Source organism: Haliaeetus albicilla, chromosome Z, assembly GCF_947461875.1.
Source record: "Haliaeetus albicilla chromosome Z, bHalAlb1.1, whole genome shotgun sequence".
Taxonomy (NCBI): Eukaryota; Metazoa; Chordata; class Aves; order Accipitriformes; family Accipitridae; genus Haliaeetus; species Haliaeetus albicilla.
The window spans coordinates 13,028,179-13,049,191 of NC_091516.1; the positions used below are offsets into that span (position 1 = coordinate 13,028,179).

Below are 21,013 nucleotides of genomic sequence, written 5' to 3' on the forward strand. Positions count from 1 at the left end.
TTTTTGCAGGAAGGGAGATAGCTGTCTGACAGACAAAAATATGTTGTATGCTAATGCTAAAAATCACTAGAAATACTTCCAAAAACCCCTTCCTGCTATGTTAGTTGGAAAACTGGGTCATCTGTGTGCTTCATTACTGTGGTTTGATTTATATTGCCTAATTGCAGCTAGATTTCCGGGGCTTTAGAAATGTTCATTCCATTAGGAAAAGCGGTTGTTCTTTGTTTAAAGAAGAAGAAAAAATTCTGGCGGGAGGCGAAGAAGGCTGTAAATACTGCCTGCATGGGACCTGTTCTCTGTGTGTACACCTTCATAAAATTGTCACTGAAAAATAACTGCCTGTATGCATACTCAGAGGCCATTGTTGTGGGTTGCTGGCTGGAAGCAACTTGAGTTCTTGAATAAAATACAGCAATCACTGAAGCTGGGTTCCTCAGTACGATCTCTTTTGTTTGATTTTTTTTTTTTAATAAGAATAGGGTGTCTGCATTCATTCTTCAATAGAAATGGGAAAATATTTGATGAATTTGATAAAGGGACTTTGCAGGGTTTCATTTTATAATAAAACATGATTTGAAGTTTGGATGTGTGAATCATATATCTTAGTTTCTCTTTTGTGTTCAAATGACTTCTTTGGAAAATAAAGTAGATGCCTTTGCTCGAGGGCAGGATAGGATAGGCAGAAAAATGTTGGTCAAGTCTACATTGGGGTGAATTTTCATTAAATTTGAGTGTGTTGAGTTGTGTGTCTCATTTTGTGCCGTCAGACCTTATGGATAATGTCTCCTCTGAGGTGATGGGCATTAATGGCAGACCAAGCCTTAGCTCCCTGTTTTGGTATGCTGATAGCATATGAACAGAATGCCCGGCACTAAGAAGAGGCAGTGCGGGCCTGGTGGCTTGACTGCTGCTGGTGAGCATCAGGGGCTGTCTCTGGTACGTGAAAGTAGTGATTTATGATATGGGATCTTCTGTGACACATTTATTGAGTATGCTGCTGTTGTGCATGTTTGTGTTAGGGCAGCAAATCCATCGTGTTGAGTACAATTCAATGGTGGATATCAGAGGTTGCAGGGAAAAAATTGTGAGGAAAGAGAAATTTTTAGATCATCTCACTTCTGTAAACTTCCTGATTGTTTGTATTAATTTTGGAGGAGACATCTGGAAACGCTGGCTCCAAGAATGTTAAAACTCAGCAGGCAGCCATTAGTAAACGTACAGAGGGAACATCTGCAGCAACCACAGGATGGCTTTCTGTGCCTCTCCTCAAGACCTAGCTTCTATGACAACTTCACTTACAAGCTCTCTGTTAGGACTTTGATGTAGGAGAGAAGAGAAGCAGATGTCAGATATGATCCTTCTGAGTTATTAGTGGTATTACAAAGCAACAGAGATACAAGTGGCTTAGCAGCTGTTTCCAGTTAGCCATGACTTCTTGTGTAACTTGATGGTGATGCTTTAATCCAGGGAGGGAAGAGTATGGGTTACTGTTCCACTAATACAATGTAAATATTTGTGCAGAATAAAAATGATTATGCAGAGCATTATTCTGTGAGATTGTAGTTCCCAAACATAGAATCACAATGGTTATCTTTAAAAAAAATTAAAAAAAAAATTAAAAATTTGTTTTTATAAGGTTAGATGGCTGTCTCACATGTGTGTGAGCTATCTGCATGATATTTTCCAGGCCATTAATACCTTCATATTTCATTATTTTATCCACTCGCATTTTGTTTTCACTGTGCTTTCTCCTATCTTCAGATAAAGCATAGCACATTTTCTCAATTTGTCTTGTTTTCCTCAACAGTTTGTCATAATTTTCCTTTGTTCTTCCAATGCCAGCCAAACTGGAGACACTTGCTTCTATTATGCATAGCTAAATGTTACGGATCTCAACAATGAAGGGGGATAACGACCAACAGGACAGGCAGGCTGAGTTGAGAGGGTGAGCTTCTTCAGTTGCTCCAGCCTGGGAGTACTCATGTGATGAGTTTTGCAAAAGATCACGTCAGCAGAGTTGTTTTGGGGGTTTTTTTTTGGAGGAAAAGGTACATGATTACAAAGAACTGACAGCTTTGCTTAGAGATTGAAAAAGTTTATCACTGGTTTTCTAAAAGTTAATGCAGGATCTTTTTGAGAGGACATCTTGCAGTGGAAGTTTGTTTCTTCCTAAGGATATGTTACACAGATGTGTTGATAGGCAAATAGGTTGAGTATCTATGAGACAAAGTGTTAAAAGCATCCACTGGCAAAATGTTAACTAGTTGTCTTGTCTTGCTAACATCAGGGTTCAGTGGTCCATGTTATGATTGTACTGGTATACCAAGGTCAAATACACCCCTACAGAAGTGTATGATGACTTGTGTAGTCCGTTTTTCAAGTACTTGTGAACTGGATCTGCATTCTTCTGCCTTTTTTTTTTCTGTTAAAATGTTCTCATACTAGCTATTGAAGGAGGCGATTTAAAGTTTTGATTAACATGTCGCAAAACAGCATAAGGAAAATTTAAATTAACCTTGCATCCTTCCTAATTAAAAGAGAAATCTGACTTCAGGCATCAGCTTTTTGTGTAAGGAATTATCTTTGACTTGCCAAAAGTTAGTCTTGAAAGATAGAGTTTTCCCTTGCTCTTAGGATAATACCAACAACATTCATAAATGAAGAGCCTGTAGATTGCACTTTGTGGTGAGTGATAGGGGAGGCGGAGATAAATGGAAGTACCCCTCTTTTTCTTTTTCCCAAATATTATAAATCTATAGAATGAAGCTATTTAGGCAGAAAGTGAAAAGTAGAGATTAAAATGGCAATGAAACAGAACAGAAAAAAACAGCTATGGAGCTAATTTTTTATTTTTTTTTTAAGAAGGACAGCTACCAACAAAGAAGTGAATTAATGTTGAGCTACAAAGGCCATTAAAAGATTATTTTCACTACATGTTAAAAATAATGTGTATAATTGCTGAATACAACTTGCTACACTAGAGAAGAAATTTTATTCAAACTACTGTACATATTTTTCATATATCACTTTCTTTTAACTCTGTGGGATTAGAGAGGGTATATTCTCTATATGTTCTAATGAAAGTGTGCAAGCAGTGCAGTAACTCTTGACTGAATTGGGTACATTTGAATTTTCTTTTCAAATTTGTTTCAAACATTTGTCAGCACTAGCTGATGGCTGCAGTCGAATAATGGGTTGTTTTCAGCTTTGTGAATGGTGTTTTTCAGAATGAGGACGTTGGAAGCATTGAAATTCAACTTGCAAGGACTCTTCATAGCAGGAAGAGTTCTCTCAAAAGGGTTTTTTGTGGTTTGGTTTTTGTTTTTTTTTAAGTAGCCCACTATAATCTCTAATCCCGCAAAACAGAGGTTCTTTGCTATTAGACACAAAACCCAGGCACATTTGTATGCTTATTATGGAAGTAAGGAGAATTAAAAAAGAAGCATATTCTTATAGGTTGTTAGGTGAATGATGTTGGCATTACAAAAAAAGGAAAGCAAGGAAAGCTGTTGTACTTCTCCTGTTGCTGCCAGAGGCCTCTGTTAAGGAGACTGAGGTGAATGGCTGGGAAAAGATCCCAAATACACTGTGTAAAGCTTCACTTTCACATAGGATCTTACTCTCTTTGGGTATGCTAACCTATTAACCTGGGACTTTTGGCATCAAATAGCAGCTTAACCCACCCCAGAGCACTTCCCCTGTTGTCATATACTGTGCACAAAGATCACTTCTTGCCAATTAGCTCTACCCTACGCAAGCCCCTTTATTGCTTTCAAGGCTTTTTTGCGAATTTGATTCTTCAGCCTGTATCACATTGTGAAAGGCCCTGAAGGACTGATTTCTGTCTTTTGGCTGGGTGAATGAAACGGGATTTGTTTTAGAGGACTTAACATGTGGCTTAAGTAAAGAGAATATTTCATCAATAACTGTGTTTTTTTCCATTTTGGCATTCTTTTTTTCAATCTCTGTGGCTAAATCAGTGCTAAAAGCTTTTACAAAATCTGCCCGGCAGTATAATTTATGATTAGACCCGAAGGGTGAAGGCTAACTCAGCAGTGTATTTCACATAAACAAGTGCTTAGAGTTGTGATTTGGAAAGGCAACTTCTCTGGCACAGAGGCAATTTATGACATTTTAAAAGCCTAGAGAAACTGAGACAACACAAAAAAAAAATCAAAGACTGGAATATTTCATGCTCTGACTTGTAATTTTTATTGTTTGGGGGCTTTTGTTGTTCTCACATGCCAAGCTAGCAGCAAAAGCTAGCTTTTATCTACATTTTGAGTTAATTTGACGATATTTTGTAATGCCTCTAAATCCAACTTCCTGAAAAGAAATGCTTGCTTTTGGACTTTCTGATCTCTTCTAGGAACAGAAGTGACTTTTTCATCTCAGTAGCATGGTGTGATAAGGGGGTCAAATGCAAGTCTGCCTCAGATTTTTCTCTTATTGAAATTTAGAAAATGGCTGAATGTGCTCCTCCCTATAAAGTATTCTGGGAAGTGGCTTGAACAGGTTAAATTCTGCCTCTGCTGGAACTGAGAGTAAATCTTACATATCTTCCAAGTCTATATTCGGTATTGTTAGATTAGGGTTGAAACCTATTTTGTCAGTAACAAGTATATTCAGGTCCCTAATTTCTTAGGATTTCAGTTTTTGAATCAACCTTCTGGGCGTCTGGCTTAGAATACAGTAGGGCTTCCAAACTATCCAGGAAATATTTTCATGTTAGCAAAATCTTGTAATGACAAAATGCATGTGCTAATGAGTAATTAGTGCTGAAAATAAATGGCAGTTGAGTTGAATAGGTCATTACACGAATTAGAACCATGTGACAAACATATCTGAACTGTGTGTTTGGCCAAATGGGCAGTGAAATCTCTACTTCAGACTCTTGGACTGAAATGATCTTGCTTGTCCCTTTACTTCCCCTTCTAACACTTTAACTAGATTTCATTTATTTCTCATCTCACAGTAAAACAATTGTTTTTAGGCTGAAAATAATTGGGAAACTGACTCCAGATATTTTACCAATAGATTAATGGGTAATAGCTTTGTTTCAAATAGATTTTTATTCTCTGTTTCACAGCTGAGTCCATAAATAAACAATCTGCAATGTAATCAAGCTTAATCTTTCCCCCAGCACCCTCAGGAGCTGCCAGTGATGCAAACATTTGGGAATTCTAATTGTATATACAGTGTTACCTATATCCTTTCATCTCTCTCAGAGAAATTCTTTCCTGTCTGTTATCTGAAAACCAAATTACTTAAGTTAGTATCAGCTCTTCCTGAAGGGAAAAAGGAAAAGGTGATTTATTTTTTTTAAATACAAATTTACTGATGCTTTTATTTTTTGCTGGAAGCTGAGTCTTGTTGCTTTCTTTATTGTGTGCACTTATAGACACTTATAGATGTACTTTGTTTTTCTATATGACATACACTTGCAACATTTATTAAATTTTTTAATTACATATTTATTGCAGTTGGAACTTTCAGATATAGGTATTCACATTGATTCTTTAAAACTCTGAGAGAACACATTTTGCATTTAGGATTAGTATAACCAACTCACATGACTGAGAGCAAAGGTATTTTCAATTATGTATGTAACAATAAAAGCACTCGGTGCTTGACAGTCTGGAAAGAGATGGAGGTTCTCAGCAAGTATATTTTACCTTCCAAGAGCCCAAAGAAGCCTCCAACAGAGACCTACTCTCATTAATCCCTTGTCAGGATTTAGTGTCTGATGTTCTGATTTCAAATGCGCTCTGCCCCTGGAAAGCATCCTGCAGTAAAATTAATGTCTTGAAGATAAGAGCAACAGGCTGAAACAAAGTAGATTGTTGGAACTGGGTCACTAAACCAACTGGAAGCTCATTCTTTGAGAGCTTGCTTGGACAGCCTGTGCATATTTAGTTTTTTTAAATGTGCACATGTAGCAGCAATTTCTAACTGTTGAGCTCCCTTGAGGAAATGAGCTTTGAGACCGGACTTGGAGGATAGTCATGGTAGATGAGGTCAGGAAGAGAATTCGGGCCAAAAAGGCCCTGAATGCAGCAGCAGAAGAATGTGATGTAAGAATCTTTCATTCTTGCTGCAGACCGCTTGGTGTGTGGTGGGGTTTTTGTTGCTTTTCTTTTTTCCCCAGCGCACAAGTCTAATCTGTCAGCTGGTGTGATGAATGGTGCTAGTCTGCTGGGGAGCGGTGTGTAATCTCTTCCCAGCTCCAGGACACTTTGTGCTGCATATCTGTGATGCCGACCCAGCTCTGTCCGGGAGGATTGTGGAGGTGGGGAGAGGCCACAGCCGAATCTGTATGTCTGTGAAATAAGGACTGAACTGCAGGGAACCATTTGGGAAGCATGTGTGCATGTCTTTGCTGCATGCTCCAGGATGGACAGTAGCTTCATATTTACAGTTAGCATCCTCGCACCGAGCCCATGGCATGGGGTAATCTGCCCTACCCAGGTCTCACTGAAACTTTGGGGGCCTTGCCCAGCACAAGGGTTCTCTGACAGGTGTGTTGGGGCTGGTGAGACCATGAGGCTTGTGGTGTGCCAGCACCAGGGTCACTGGCTCTGGTCACTGCAGCCCTCCTGCTCAGTGTCAGAGCCAAATGAAGGCTGGGCTGTTTAGTCCAGAGCCAGAGGCGCTGCTTCTCTGACCACCTTGCTGCTGTTATTTTCAAATGCAAGTATTACAACTGGGACCTGGATCACTGACCTCTTTTTTTGAGATGGGTTTAAATGTGTATTTTTGCAAGAATTGTCAGGGTTTGGGGTTGGGGTGGTGTTGGCAGGATGTTGTTTAGCAAAAAAATTGGTAGAAAGAAAATTCTTCAAAACATTGTTTGTAGTGTGGTGTCTGATTATGAGTTCAGTTGTAACGTGGGTAAAGGAGGAAGAACTTTTTAATGAAAACGGAAGGATTATTTTTCTAGTTTTCATCTTGAAGTGGGCAGGGTGCCCACTGGGTACAATTGGACCAGTGTGACTGAACTACAGAAAAATAAGAGAGACTAAAGAAAACTATGTTGTTTTTAAACAGCATGGATGTGAGCTAAACAATAAAGCTGAGTTCTTTCTGGGTAATACAATGCACACCAGCCTGTGAGTCACTGAAACATTGCTGAAGTGAAATAATTTCAGCGCATGACTCCAGAGTTGTGACTGTGAATGAAGAAATATCAATAGTTTTGTCATGTTTTCTGGAAGAAGTGTCTGTTTCTAGAGGCTATAATTGGTGGGGAGGTTTAAGCAATTGTGAAACATTGCTTGTCTGTAAACAGAGATAATGGCTTAGCTTTAGGTAAGCCAACAGTGTTCTTGCTTCTAAAGCTTTGATATGTCACACTGGAATTTTTTTAATAAATATCTCCTTCAACTTGTGATGCTGAAGGCCTTTATCTGAAAAGAAGGGGTAGGTCTTGCTCTCATCCCCACCTAATCCCTGCTGAGTGGTCCTGTCCCCTTCCTAATGCCAGCTGGGGTACTTCGCATCTTCACTGGGAGCCAGTTCAACTTGGTCACTGAGAAGATGCTTGTGTAGTTTCTCCCTGGGTTTTCTTTCCTCCCTTTCTCTTCTGGGTTAACTTTTTGCAGGGTTGGTGGATTCAGGCTCCCCATGGAGGGATCCAGTGGCCACCAGAATGGTTGAGAGAAGTGGAAGGAGAATGTATCTGGGAATGGTAAGAAAAAGGTCAGGTTTAGCCTCCAAGGAGTCCCTGCTAGGCTGGCTCAGCTACAGCATCTAAGTTCACTCTTCACAATACCGCATGTGGACATTTTGAAGTAGCATTTCAGATGCAGAATGAGGGAGCTTTAAGAATACTGTCATGCAGAGTTTTAAAAGGCAAGGAATGCCACAAATGAGGTTGCTTGTGCAAAATAAATTCTGTATACTTCTAGGTGCCTTTCACCTCTTACTTACTAACACTCAGTTGCTCTCCCTGAGTAAGCTAGTTGGGGTGCTTCCTGGACAGACCCTATTGTTTCTTCGTCATTGAATCCTGCCCCTCCCTGATCCAGACTCCATCTTCTTCCAGCTCACTTCATTCCTTCAGCCCACCCAGTCTCCAGCCGTGGTGTGGTTGTTATTGTTTGTGTGTGTTTGGAGGGTTGGTTTTTTGGGTTTAGTTTTTAAAGCTCTTTCACTGTTTCCTTCCAAAGCAGCCCCCCAGCCTGGCCCTCTGCATAGCCCAGCTGCTGGCAGGAGAGAGAAAAGCACACCCTGTCTTCAGCTCTGATTCCAGCTCTGGTCTATCATGGTCCACAGCTGATTGAAATCACTTCTTGTCCCCCAGGGACGGTGACTGTGCTCTGCTGGTCTGGTCAGGACTCCAGCCTGAGGGAAAGGTGTGCAAAGTGAGGATGCAGTCTGTGGAGGTTTGAGTCGCTAGGCAAACTTAGGAGAGGCTTACAGCTGCCAAATCAGGGTAGATGTGCACCCCTCAGCACATACCAGGTGATGGAAGAGAAGATTTTATCCCCTATTATAAATCTTCTCTGTCAAGCTAACAGGCATTTGAAATCTGTCAGGTATGTCTTTCCTTCTTGAAGAAAAGGTCACCAGAAACTTTTAATGCTGAAAAATGTAGCTTAATTTTCTAAAATATCTGAACAATTTGGCTGAAACTTGTGGCAGGCATCTGGTATGGAAAGTTTCGGCCCAAACTGCTATTTCGGCAAAGTTGTAAGCAATGAAGATCTGTTTTAAGAGTGGAAAGTGTTGAAAAATCTCTGTACTAAGGCAGAACTTAGATTTTGGTGGATAAAGTGAACCTGTGCTGGAATTTTAGGCTGAACTGCAGCAACTTTCATTCCCCTTTCATGTAAGTGGAATCTCTTACCCAACTTGAAATTCTCCAACAACTGTGTCAGTTGAACTTTTTTCTAATACGTACATAGTTACTTTCTGCAGCCTTAGCTATTCCCAAGTGAAATGTGGAGAAGCTCTGTGCTATCATAACTAAAACTTCAGGAAGAATATCCTTGGGTTGTGGTGATGTACAAAGCTTTTCTTGTGGGTTCCTGCAGCACACTGCTAATGCTGCCAGGAAGCCAAGCAGCAGATAGTGTTATGGGATTCAGTTTTATAATTAATTCTGGACTGTTTTGAGCGTGTGCATCACCTGGGCTGGAAGTTAGTGCAAAACCCCTTGGGTGTCTTGTGTCTGCATCCCAGAGGAGGTGTTCTAGAAATACAGTGACTGCACTGCACATCCTGTTTTGATTTGGTTGATTTATTGTCCTGTAGTTTATAAGCTGACCATGCGAAGGGCATGAATCTCGAGTTTGACTGGTTGCACTGTAAAAGAAAGCTCTTTTCAGATCACCCTGGAGTTCCTACTGCACTTCTGTCCAGCCATGTGAGCTTATGCCAGCCACAGCTGCTTTCATAGCTCTTGCTGAAACTTGAAACTGGGAGAAAGGTAGAGAAAGTCTGTATACAGATTTTTGAATGTTAAGTTCACACAGGATTTTTTTCTCTGCCATTCTGTTTTCTTATGGCTCTATTCAGCAGTATAGTCGTTAAGTACCTGTCGTGGTTGGAGCCCAGCTGGTAACAAAGCACCAGGAAGCTGCTCGCTACCCACCCCCTCTGGTGGGATGAGGAGGGGAAAATGAAAAGCTCCTGGTTGAGACAAGGACAGGGAGGGATCGCTCACCAGTTGTGGTCATGGGCAAAAGACAGACTCAACTTGGGGAAAAAACAAAATCAATTTCATTTACTACAAATGAAAGCAAAACAAGGATAATGAGAAGTAAAAACAAATCTTAAAATACCTTCCCCCTGCTCTCCCTCCTTCCTAGCTCAACTCCACTCCCAATTTTCTCTACCTCCTCGCCCCAGCAGCACAGGGGGACGAGGAATGGGGTTGTGGTCAGTTCATCACACAGTGTCTCTGCTGGTCCTTCCTCCTCTGGGGGAGGACTCCTCACTCTTCCCCTGCTCCACCGTGGGGTCCCTCCCATGGGAGACAGTCTGACTTTCACAAACTTCTCTGGCATGGGTCCTTCCCACAGGCTGCAGTTCTTCACAAACTGCTCCAGCATGGGTCCTTTCCGTGGGCTGCAGTCCTTCAGTCACAGACTGCTCCAGCGCGGGCTTTCCCACGGAGTCACGGCCATCTTGGGGGTCATCCTGCTGCTCCGTCATGGGGTCCTCCCCAGGCTGCAGGTGGGCACCTGCTCCCCCGCTCCCCTCCATGGGCTGGGGGGGGACAGCCTGACGTCTCACCACGGGCTGCAGGGGCATCCCCTCCTCCCCTGCTCCTCCTCCCCTCCTTCCTCACTGACCTCGCTGTCTGCAGAGGGGTTTCTCTCACATTCCATTCTCCTCCCCCACTGCAGGTTTCCCCTCTTAAATCTGTTCTCCCAGAGGCGCTACCACCATCGCTGAAGGGCTCGGCCTGGGCCAGAGGCGGGTCTGACTCGGAGCAGGGGAAGCTTCAAGCAGCTTCTCACAGGAGCCACCCCTGCAGCCCCTCCCCCACTACCAAAAAAACCAGCGCCACACAAACTCAAAACAGTACACTACTTAGCTTGTGTCTCATACTTAAAGACAAAATTGTTTGTTGGGTAAAACATCCATCTGTTAACGGTTTATGCACTGTTTGTGAACCCTGTTTCTAGGATCCTAGTTGTATTACTTACCTCAGTTAATACCGTATTATACATCTACTCTTGCATATGAATTAAGGGTCTTTGGATCTTCCCTCATACATCACATTTTTAAGATCTCTGGCCATTCTTGTTGCTGTCCTCTAGTCTCTCTTGTCTACATCTTTTGCTAGAGTGTAAAGCAAAAACCTGGATGCATTGAAAGTGCGTGGAATCACTGCCTTCTGCGTCTTGGTAAGAGTACTGACATGTCCTTGAATTAGAAGTTTAAAAAAATAAAACCAAAACTTCATTCATCACCTCCTTCTGAATGAGAAGGGGAGAATGGGACAATTTTGAAGTAGGGTTCGTTCTGGTCCCTTCCCCCTCCCTCCCCCCCCTCCTATTTTTTTTTAATTTTTTTTTTCTCCTTTTACCAGAAACATTCCAGATCTGTGTGTCTGCAATTTTCTGGACATCAGAGCAAATACATACATTCTTGAGATACAGCAACAGACTATCTCCTTCTTATGTACCATTTCTGGCTGAGAAAGCAGCAAAGCTGTTCCTAAATGCATCAGTATTCTATTATTGCACTTTTACTCATTTAATCTTGTTGGTGGCAGTTAATTCATAGTCCTTGATAGGTACCGAGGCTTGAAGTTCATTGTGTTTATGATATGTCATTGCTATAGGCAGGTCCAATTACTGACTTTTATTTCAATGAGATGCCTCTTGAATTCCTCTGCTTAAGATCATGTCTGCCTTACAGTGAGAGGTCGTAAGGGTTACCTTTGATTTTATCAGTTTTAGCTTACTGTATTTTTTTTCATTGTCTTTTCACGTGACTGCTTCTTTGAAATGCAGTCTTGGAAAGCCCCTAATTGTTTGTACCTTCTGATAGGTGCTTGGTGGACTTAGTGTAAACCACTGTCTCAGTTCACAATATTTCAACACAGCACAAGAATTTTTTGACATAGGTAGTCTTCTAGTGTTACACCATATATGGGCAATGCAGATATAATGTAAGCATTGGTTTTAATTCTGAAGAGGAGAAGAAACAAGCATCCCTGTTTTCTGAAGAGGGCTGGCACTCAGCCTTGTCATGTTGAAAACATAAAAGTCAGGATGTGACAGACAGGCAGTGATATATTCACCCTCAACTAAGTTTCTCCATTACCTGTTTTCTTTAAGAAGCTGTTTCCCAGTGATTTCTTGATACATGTTTATTCTTCTGAAACTTTGAAAAGGTCACTCATCGTTTCAAGGGCACTCTCAGATGATTCGTAATCAGTCTCTCACTTCCTGAATACCAACCAATCCAAGTGAAAACATAGTAACTGAGTCAGTTTGTTGTTGTGTTTCTAAGATTACAGTTATAGATGCATGTTAATGCTCAAAAGAAGCTTGTATGCCTGTGATCAAATAGCAAGGCAAGCCTTATGGAAATGATGAGTTCATAAACTGCTGGCAATGAAGTTAGAATTTTTAAATGATACTGAGCATTTCTAAGTATATCCTGTGGAATCTTTCTGCTCAGGAAAAAAAAACCAACTATGCAAACATAGTCACCATTTCAAAAGTTTTGCTGTAGTTGAGAAGTCTGATGTATCTACAGCCTTGATGTTGTGTATTAGTTTCTTCTGGGAACCAAATTCAAACAATGTCACTAACCAAAGGGATTTGTGTCTTAATATCCTGGTGGGTATATGAAAGCATTTTACCAGCTGAAAGTTCAGTGTCATAGTCTGTATTTATTTTGTGCTTTAAGCCACGATTTTATTTTAACTCGGAGCTAAATAATATTATGCATGACAAGTTACTGCAGAATATATCTAGCAAATCTTTTCAAAATAAAACAAACCAAAACACACCCCCCCGTCGGTCCTCCCCACTGAGCATTACCTGGCTTTTGTTGTTGGAATCAAATGGGCTTCGGTTTCTTGCTTTCAGGGCTGGGGAAAAAAAAGTAGGTGGGGTGTGTTGTCTATTTTCTCTCTGTCTGGTTTTTACAGTGCATCTGTTTGACAGCATGCATAACAGTTTATCAGTATTGCAATAGCACTTAAGTCCCTGAGATACTGTGGTGGAGCATGACTTTGAACTAATTTGGATGTTCATGTACTAGTACGGTCAGACTTAAAAATCTGCTCTATGCTAATGCTTAATTTTATCAAGTTAAATATAAATCTTTTTTAAAAAGATACATTCTTTATATGCTACCTTACTTAATCAACTGCGTTTATAGTATATTTTTAAAATCAGCATAGGTGCTTTTGAGAAAGGTGCAGTAATGGAAGTGTTGCAGTATCCCCTGTATCTCACTATCAGTGCAAATATGGCTTATGTCTACCAAGACAGGGAAGGGAAAAAGGCAAATAGAGGTTTTCTGTGTTAATTGTTTCCATGCCTCATTTGTCTTACAAAGGCATTGCTTGTTCTTGAATGATTAACTACCACATAAGTACAGTACCAACAAACTTAAATGAATGCTTTTTTCTCTGTTGTTTCAGAAAGAAGAAGAGAAAATGGACAAGTCATCCTTGTTTTTCTCAGTATGGTGCTGCTAAACAGTTATTTTTGAATGGTTTCAAAACCATGCTTAGCGTAATTCCTGCCTTCTAAGCAACATTCTTATTTGTTCATCATAATCATAAGGGCATGACTCTGCAGTATGATGTAAAACTTCTGAGTCCTAGCAGCTGTATTGAACCTCTTGAATGCTTTGCTCCCTCAGTCCTAAGAGTTTCAATGGCAGCCTACCCTTAGGAAATTGGGTTGTTTGGGGTCTGCTAAATGGATGTATCCAGTTTTAGCCTAACTCAAATTGTCTTCAACAGCATTCTTCTGTGCATGTCTTCCTAGTATTTTCAGGAGACAAAATATAGTTTAAATTGCATGGAGGGATAATTGCCTGCCTGTCCCAACACCCTTCTTAATCTTTTCCTCCCAAAGAAATAATAGTTTAAGCTTTGGATTTTAGTTTGTCATTCTAAAGGAACACACCGTGGAAAGGTTAGATTTATTTCCATAATTTCATGTTCTTCATGGGTTTAAGAGAATTGCTTACAAGAGTTCATACATGTCCTGTTTCTTGGTCTTAGTTTAGGCTGTGTTGATTTTTTCTTTTTCTTCCAGCACTGTATTCTTCAGTGTTGAAAGGTGACTGCTGTGTTTGATAAATTCCAATCTTCTGTATTAAACTTATTTTTACAAATTTCCCAATAGTTTTCAAAGGTTAAGCCATCACTGACCATTCTTTTGCACACATTTCAGTTATCTGCCATTCTTCTACAGCTTCTTATAAAATTCAGTATCACTTTTCCTAGGTCATCATTTAACATTTGTATTGTAAGACTTCTGGTTATGTTGGGTTTTGTACTGGTGAGTGATATAAAGCATCCTCAGTTCAGAGGCACCTGGAGCGAGGACACCTTCTTGTGTCAAACCTGCCCCAGGTCAGGCAGAGCTTATTTTTCTCCAGTGCTGTCAAGAAGCGGTGGTGCAGCTGAGCTGCCCTGCTGGGTTTCCTTGGAGAATGGCGCAGGCTTTCTGAGTTGGCCTTCAGCAGCCAGGCTCTTGGAGCGTTAAAGAGTGCTTCAGTCTCCACACAGGTGCAACTGAATGTCCATCATTTCTATTGTTCCTCTTTGTGTTTTAGCACACTCTCATTGTCTTTGAGTATAGTAGTAGTGCATTGACCTTCTCTTATGCGTGCAACTTTCCTGCACAGGTTATTGTAACCACCTGTGTTTGCATTCCCATAGTGTGCTTTGTTCTACCATGCTCTTCTTCTTGCTGTTACTTTACTTCCTTACCAAGTTGCAACTGCTCCAGATTTATTTTTAGTATTTCACCTTATCTCTTCCTTGCATTTCCTTGTGGTTTCAGTACTTTCTGCTTATTGTTTCTTTTTATAGCTTCCTGTTGAAAAAAAAATCCTTAAACATAAATATGGGTTTGAAAGCAAGGGAGAGGATTGTTTTACTAGGTATAACTGTGACCAGCTGTTAATTTTACATTTTAGACAGACACGCCTCATCTAACATAATGTGTCATGTTTGCTTGTTTGTTTGTTTTTTTCTACAAACCAACCAACTTGCCAAGTACCTTTTTATACAATCTTATTGTAACAGCTCATAAAGAAACCAAAATCTGTACACAAAAGTTTTTCCACATTTGGAGAAAGGAGCTATATGCATTCTTGTTCTTCTTGCAGCATATTTCATTGCAGTTTCAACTGCTTTTAAGCCCTCATGTACAAGACAGTGTCTGTGGAATAAAAAAGAGAATCAGGGCTGCGCATGTGCTGTAAGCAGTATTTGGCTCCAGCATATGGCAATTGAGTGCAGTGTTGCTGTGCAGCTGCATTGCTGCACAGTTCCTGCAGCTTCTTATTTCAACCTGCAGTTGGGAGACAAGATACTGGGCATGTCCTAGGTAAACAGACTCTCCTCAAACTCTTCAAAATGCTTTAGAGTTTTTCTGATGATTTTATGTTAACCCCCCTGAAATCAATACTGATGTTCTTTCTTTGTAACTATGTATTTTGAAAAAGCATTTAAGAGTTCAGTACAGCTGCTAGGACTCATAGAAGTCTTACATCACACTGCAGAGTCATGCCCTTATGATCATGATGAGCAAATGAGAAAAATGCTTAGAAGGCAGGAATTACCCTAAGCTTGGTTTTGACACCATTCAAAAATAACTGTTTAGCAGCACCATACTGAGAAAAACAAGGATGACTTGTCCATCTAAAATCTTCTGCCTTTTATATTCCCGTCCCTGAATAGGATAGTGATTTTGATTGTAGTGAAAAAGGAACAAAGTAGTTCTTTCCTTTCTTGGGAGAAACATGCAGTAAACAAATGTGAGTGTTTTTGTAGTCAGTGACACACACCTTGAACATGGAGGAGCACAACTGCTCTTCATCTCCTGCAGCAATCTGTGTAGGTCTCTTCCAATCCAGAGAAGATAAGCCTGTGAATTTTGGTAAAAGATAAGCTGTGTTTTCTAATGCTCTATCCAGAGCTGCTCAGGCAGCATCTTAAAATATTGCTGCACAAAGACTCACTACCAAAGCAGGCATCAACAGCAGTGCAGATGCAGCCAGCAATGAAGCCAGTGTTGACAGCTCCACTATCAAAGCCTAGTATGTGATAAGTTTTTCCAAATATGAAGGTGAGCAATTGAGGTGGATCTTGGCCCTACAACGGCAGAACCAGTAAGGGCATAGGGCACAAACTGCAGCTGGGAGAGGACAGCCTGCTGCTGACAGGCTGCTGCAGTACTGCCAACAGCTCTGACCTAGCTGTGCATGTGTACCCACTGGCCTCTAGGCACATCCCCAGGACTGTCTGCTTTAAGAGCTTCTCATCTGTCTTCCAACAAAGCCCTCTTTCTAGGAGAGCTTCAGAAGAATCCAGATTTTGCAACAGCAATTATGTCATCTCAAGTCACTTGGTGTTTTCACAGCTTCAGTTCAGGTGAGATCATTATCCAAACGATGAGTCAGTCCAGTTAAATCTTTTGGCATGTTCTGGCTGTGCTGCAAATGGACCAGGCTCCACCAAAAAGCTTTGAGAGCTTCTGCTCTGTTACTCCTGTGCCATCTTGACAGCTCAGAGAATACACAGACAAAAGTGATTCCAGGAGCAAGGACTCAAATGGTTGGTTCAACCTGTTTGGGTTTTGTTTTTTAACTTGGGAAGTTAAAAAACAATATCCCCCAAAGAAATAACCCCTTACTTTTTTAAAGATGCCATTCACTGAACACGGATTAATTAATTTTGTGTCCAATTTCATGTACAACTGTATTCCCTGTCATACAGATAAGAAAAGGGAGCCTGCTGTGCCCCTTTGGCTCAAAAAGGTGCCAAACTGATGATCTCCTTCATGTGTTGCAGACACAACTCATCCAACAGTGCTTGGAGACTGGCAGGGTACTGGGTATGCATGCAAGCTGCTTTGTTTCCATTTTGATTTATTCAGTGGATTGTTGAATTTGTAACAGAGTAACAGATTTTTTCTTAATGTTTTGAGATGATAATTTTTGAAGTTCAGCTTTTTATATAGGTATTGTTACTGGTTAATTCTAAATAAAATAAGAACTCTGATGTCCCCTGATCTTTTCTCTGCTATAATGAAAAACAGGTAAATCTCTGGATTCAGCTTTTACACAGGAAGAATGGAAGGTTGTTTTGTAAAGAGAGAATGTTTCCAAACTTTTTTTACTATAAATATACAAGATAAAACTTTAACTGTGTCAAATAGCAAGATTTTGTGCATTGTCAGAGATGTGAAATTTAGTAATAGGTAGCAGTCATTGGAAAGCATTTCAGTACGTTAAGCAATGCTTTATTAAAACCAAACCAAAACCCTGCTGGCAAAGGAAGCTAGCTGCAGATTATAGCGTTGGCCTTTTGCTCTCTGCTGGCATGTTTTTGTCCTCTTCACGTTTAGTTGGTCTATTTTGATTTTTTCTTTCTTTTCTCTCCCTTGATGCTTTGAACCAATCTCATAACTTTATTATGCAACAGTGAGAGAACATAGGGCTAAGCATCTTGAAGAAGAAAATACTGGTTTGCTCAGAGTATTCCATTTTAGGCTCAAATGGTCTTGATTATTTGATTGCTTTATCTGAACTATTAATTCTATGGTCTTAACCAAATAGACAAAGACTGGCAGAAGAGCATGTTCTGCCCACCTGAAAGACAGATAAATGTCCAGCTACATGAACTAGGAAGTTTGTTCCAGAACATAACTGAGTTATGTGTTTGAGCAAAATACTGTGAACAGGAATATATGCAAATGGTGGCACTATGCACAGCTTAAGCTGTGACACTGAAAGACCTTTGTGGATTTGCAAGATAAGATTCTGAATAAAATTCTGATAAAAGTTTAAATCAATATCTGGTCTGCATGACCATATTTTCTTTCTATTTTATAAATGCTGTTAATGATTTATTCAAATCTACTTAATATTGTTCGTGATGAAATGAGTTGGTTTTCTAGCAGGGCCTTTATTAGGAAATGGAAGATAAAGTTTATAATTTGCAACCATGTATTTTAAAGAACCAACTAATGTTAATAATTGCCATTATCAGTTTACAAAATGCAGTGCACTGTTTAGAATTGTTTTGAAAGAGAAAGTTGCATGATGGACAGTTAATGAAACTGTTTCTTGTACTGTGTAGGTATGGTGTACTTTGAATTTTGCACTGAAGCTCTATATTTATACAGAGCGTGAAATGGAACAAGGAGATCTAATAGGTAATCTTATATTTAAAGATCATTTTCAGAATCCAGTTGAATGTTTGAAACTTACAGAGCAGACAGATTTTCTTAGAGTTGGTAGTATGCAGGGACTTTTTCTTAGTACTAGTTGTCTATCTAGGTATTGGGAGATCTTCAGATATGCAGGTTTGATTTTGATTTATTTGCATTTCCCAAGGGGAAGACATAATCAAGAACTTTTCACCTTTTGGCAATAGTACAATCAGATGCTACGTTTACACTAGTTTGTAGACTGCATTTGCTTTCAAAAGGATCAACGTCAGTGAAAGCTTTAAAAAGAAACCTCACCAACCCAATACATAAAAAGGATGTCTGTCCTGAAGTCCACTCCCTATAACCTTGTGGGACCTGTTGAATATCTGCTACTGTCCTATAGCTTCATTCTCTTTAATAAGGTTTGCATGTGGGCAGAATCATCCCCTATAGGTGTTATGACTGAAGTTATGTTCTTCTCTGAAGTACAAGTAGAGAAGGCTAGTCATAGAGGTAAGTTTGTTTCCTTGCAGGTGAATTTGTATTTCCTGATAATGATGGACAAGCTGTTGCTGTGGGAATTATCTATTTCAACAGTGAATGCTGTAGGAAAAAATTTAAGTTTTAAAAGCTTAATAACAAAACTGTTTCTCAGTGACCAGGAAAGTCAAAATTACTGTTGGAGATATGATCATTTCATTTGGTATCATTTGTCCACGGTCATGGAGAAGGAAGGGTACCTTTGCAGGCAGCGTGTCAGGGCTGGAGATTCAAAGTGACAGAGGAATAGCCGAGGTTTGTGTTTGAAAGATGACAAGAAAAGTGGTTGGCACAGTGCAGGACACTGAGGATCATATCAAATCCCCAAAGTTTTAGGGTTTGTAATGGCAGCATTCAGGTTCAGTTCCCAGTGTTGCTACAGACTTTGTTATATGACTGAGGAACATCTCATCTGGAAAACTGGGATGGTGAATACTGCCTTCTTCCTTTCATTTTTCCTATGTATCTAGATGGCAGGAAGGTGTAGTACTACCTCACCTGTATGCATATCCCCACACAGGTCCAGTTTTAGTTTGCTCCATTAAGAGCTGCTGTGTCACAACCGCAGGATGTCAGTGGCAGAGAGACGATAGAACATTTTCAGAGAAAGTGAAGCTGACAAGGGTGCATATGGTTTTTCCCTCTAGCCCTTTTCAGCTTTTAAAAATTTTTATTAGTTATTAATTTTCACAGTCTTACACATTTTAGGGACAGAAAAGGATTTTTATCAATACCTAGTCTAGCAAGTCAAAATGCGTAAAACATGCCAGAATTTTGTACGTGGCTCAGCTTGTAGAAGTATGTCCAATCTTGGCTTTAGAATTTAATCCAGTTGCTAAAATAAATCATCTGTTTCTTTCTGTTTCTTGCTCTAAAATGGGGTTTCCAGAATTTGAATTATTAGTCTAGGTTTTTCTGAGCTCTTTGCAGTGAGCTTCCATCTTAAAGTTTAGAGATCCCAACTGAACACAGTATTCCTGTAATTATTAATTAATGAAATATGCAGTATCGGAAACATCTAATTTCAGTTCTCCTCTCTTGACCGTGGTTAGCCATTAATAATGGTTAAGGCTCACATTCAGTAGATGTTCGCAGATATATTGTATGTCTGTGTTTCTCTGAGTACATTGCCTTTTTCCAGACTATATAAAAGGATTTTCATGCACTTTTTTCAAGTTTACTGTTGTATGTGGCGCCCAGATATTTCAGATGTCTACACAGTATGGAAACATGGCAGCCCTGATCCATCACAACCCTTTTCAGTTACCTTGAGTCACTACTGGTTCTCCTCAGCTCCACACAATGAAAAGTCAGTGTTTGCTCAAGGAAGGTGTTCCTGTCACGTACACAAGTTTGTATGCATTATTGTGCTGAGCTGCTCATCTGTACTGATTATTTTTGAAGGATGTTTCACTTTCAGTTTGAATTAAGAGGAACATAAATGAATACATATATTTTGAAACACAATAGGTTCTCCATCTCATCTGTCACTAGTAACATAGCCGGGTAGTTTGCTTGAGCTGTACCGCCCGGATCCGAAGTGCATCCTGTTCTGCCGAAAGTGCATCCTTTCTGCACTGTGGGAACGTTACGCATGATGAAGCTGGAGAACGGTCAACACCTGTGAGGTGACTTGCTAACTGGTGGCTTTCTGGAGGGACTAATGTAGAAGATTGTTTGCAGGTATGTGCAGTGAGTAACAGTGCAAACACCTCTGGGTCTTTCCTGCTCGCAAAGGGCAGTCCTCAGGCCTACAGGCTTAGGTCTTGTCTTAGCAGAAGAATGACCCGCCCCAGGCTGTTCAGACAGACTGGAGATCCATAACCTTTGTGGTTGCTCTGCTAACACAGCCACAACTATGAAAGGAGATATGGTAGTGGTTCCTTTCGAGAATTAACTGAAGCGGTGTTTCCTTCATACAAGGAACCAAGGCTGTTTGCAGGGGCATCTGCTTTGCCTGAAGGCAAATGAGGGGCCCAATATGGTGTCCCATGTTGGCCTAATTTCAACAGGAACCTCCAATAGGTGCCTTTTTCTTAAGCTTGTTTGTCCAAAACAGCTTCTCTTCCCTACAGTTTGAGAGACTGTTCCTTCCTAAACAGTTCTGCATCTTTGATCCACTGTGTTTGCGAGGCTTTTCCTGTCTTAGTATTGTCTTTTTAGTAAGTGATTCTCCACAGTTTGCTGAGAAGTGGCATAACTGAGTCATTCTTTCCTCTCCTGCCTGTTTTTCTCACCAGCCTTGTATTAAACAATAACCAATATATTAGTATAATAAATATCTTAATACAATATTCATAAATTATTAAGAGCAGTTCCAAATCTGTCACGATGAACTCATGGGATTGAATTGCTTTTTACAACAAGCACAGATTCCAAGTTTTTTTGGACTGATGCTCTAGCTCATGCACAGACTATTAACTATTTAAACAGCCAAAGCCTATCTTCCTTTTAAGGTAAAAATCCTTAGTATAAAAATAGCAGGATTTGTTTGCTACCAAATATTAGTAGAACTTTCCTTCTGACTTCCTATTTTCCTTCTAACACCCTTTTTCCCCTGCCAAAGTTCTTTAGAAGCTGTAGTTAAGAGGTGTTGTCTGAAG

General features: G+C 40.2%; 1 protein-coding gene across 5 annotated transcripts in view; it reads left to right on the forward strand.

Annotated features, from left to right (window-relative positions):
* Positions 1–21,013, forward strand: part of LHFPL2 (LHFPL tetraspan subfamily member 2) — a 126,628-nt gene that overhangs the window by 80,708 nt on the left and 24,907 nt on the right. The window contains exon 1 of one of the 5 annotated variants that reach the window (XM_069775960.1): positions 6,156–6,289. The exons of the other annotated variants lie outside the window; for them this stretch is intronic. The gene's annotated coding sequence lies outside the window, so the exon portion shown is untranslated. Of the gene's footprint in view, positions 1–6,155; positions 6,290–21,013 lie in introns of those variants that run through there. 5 annotated transcript variants of the gene reach the window in all.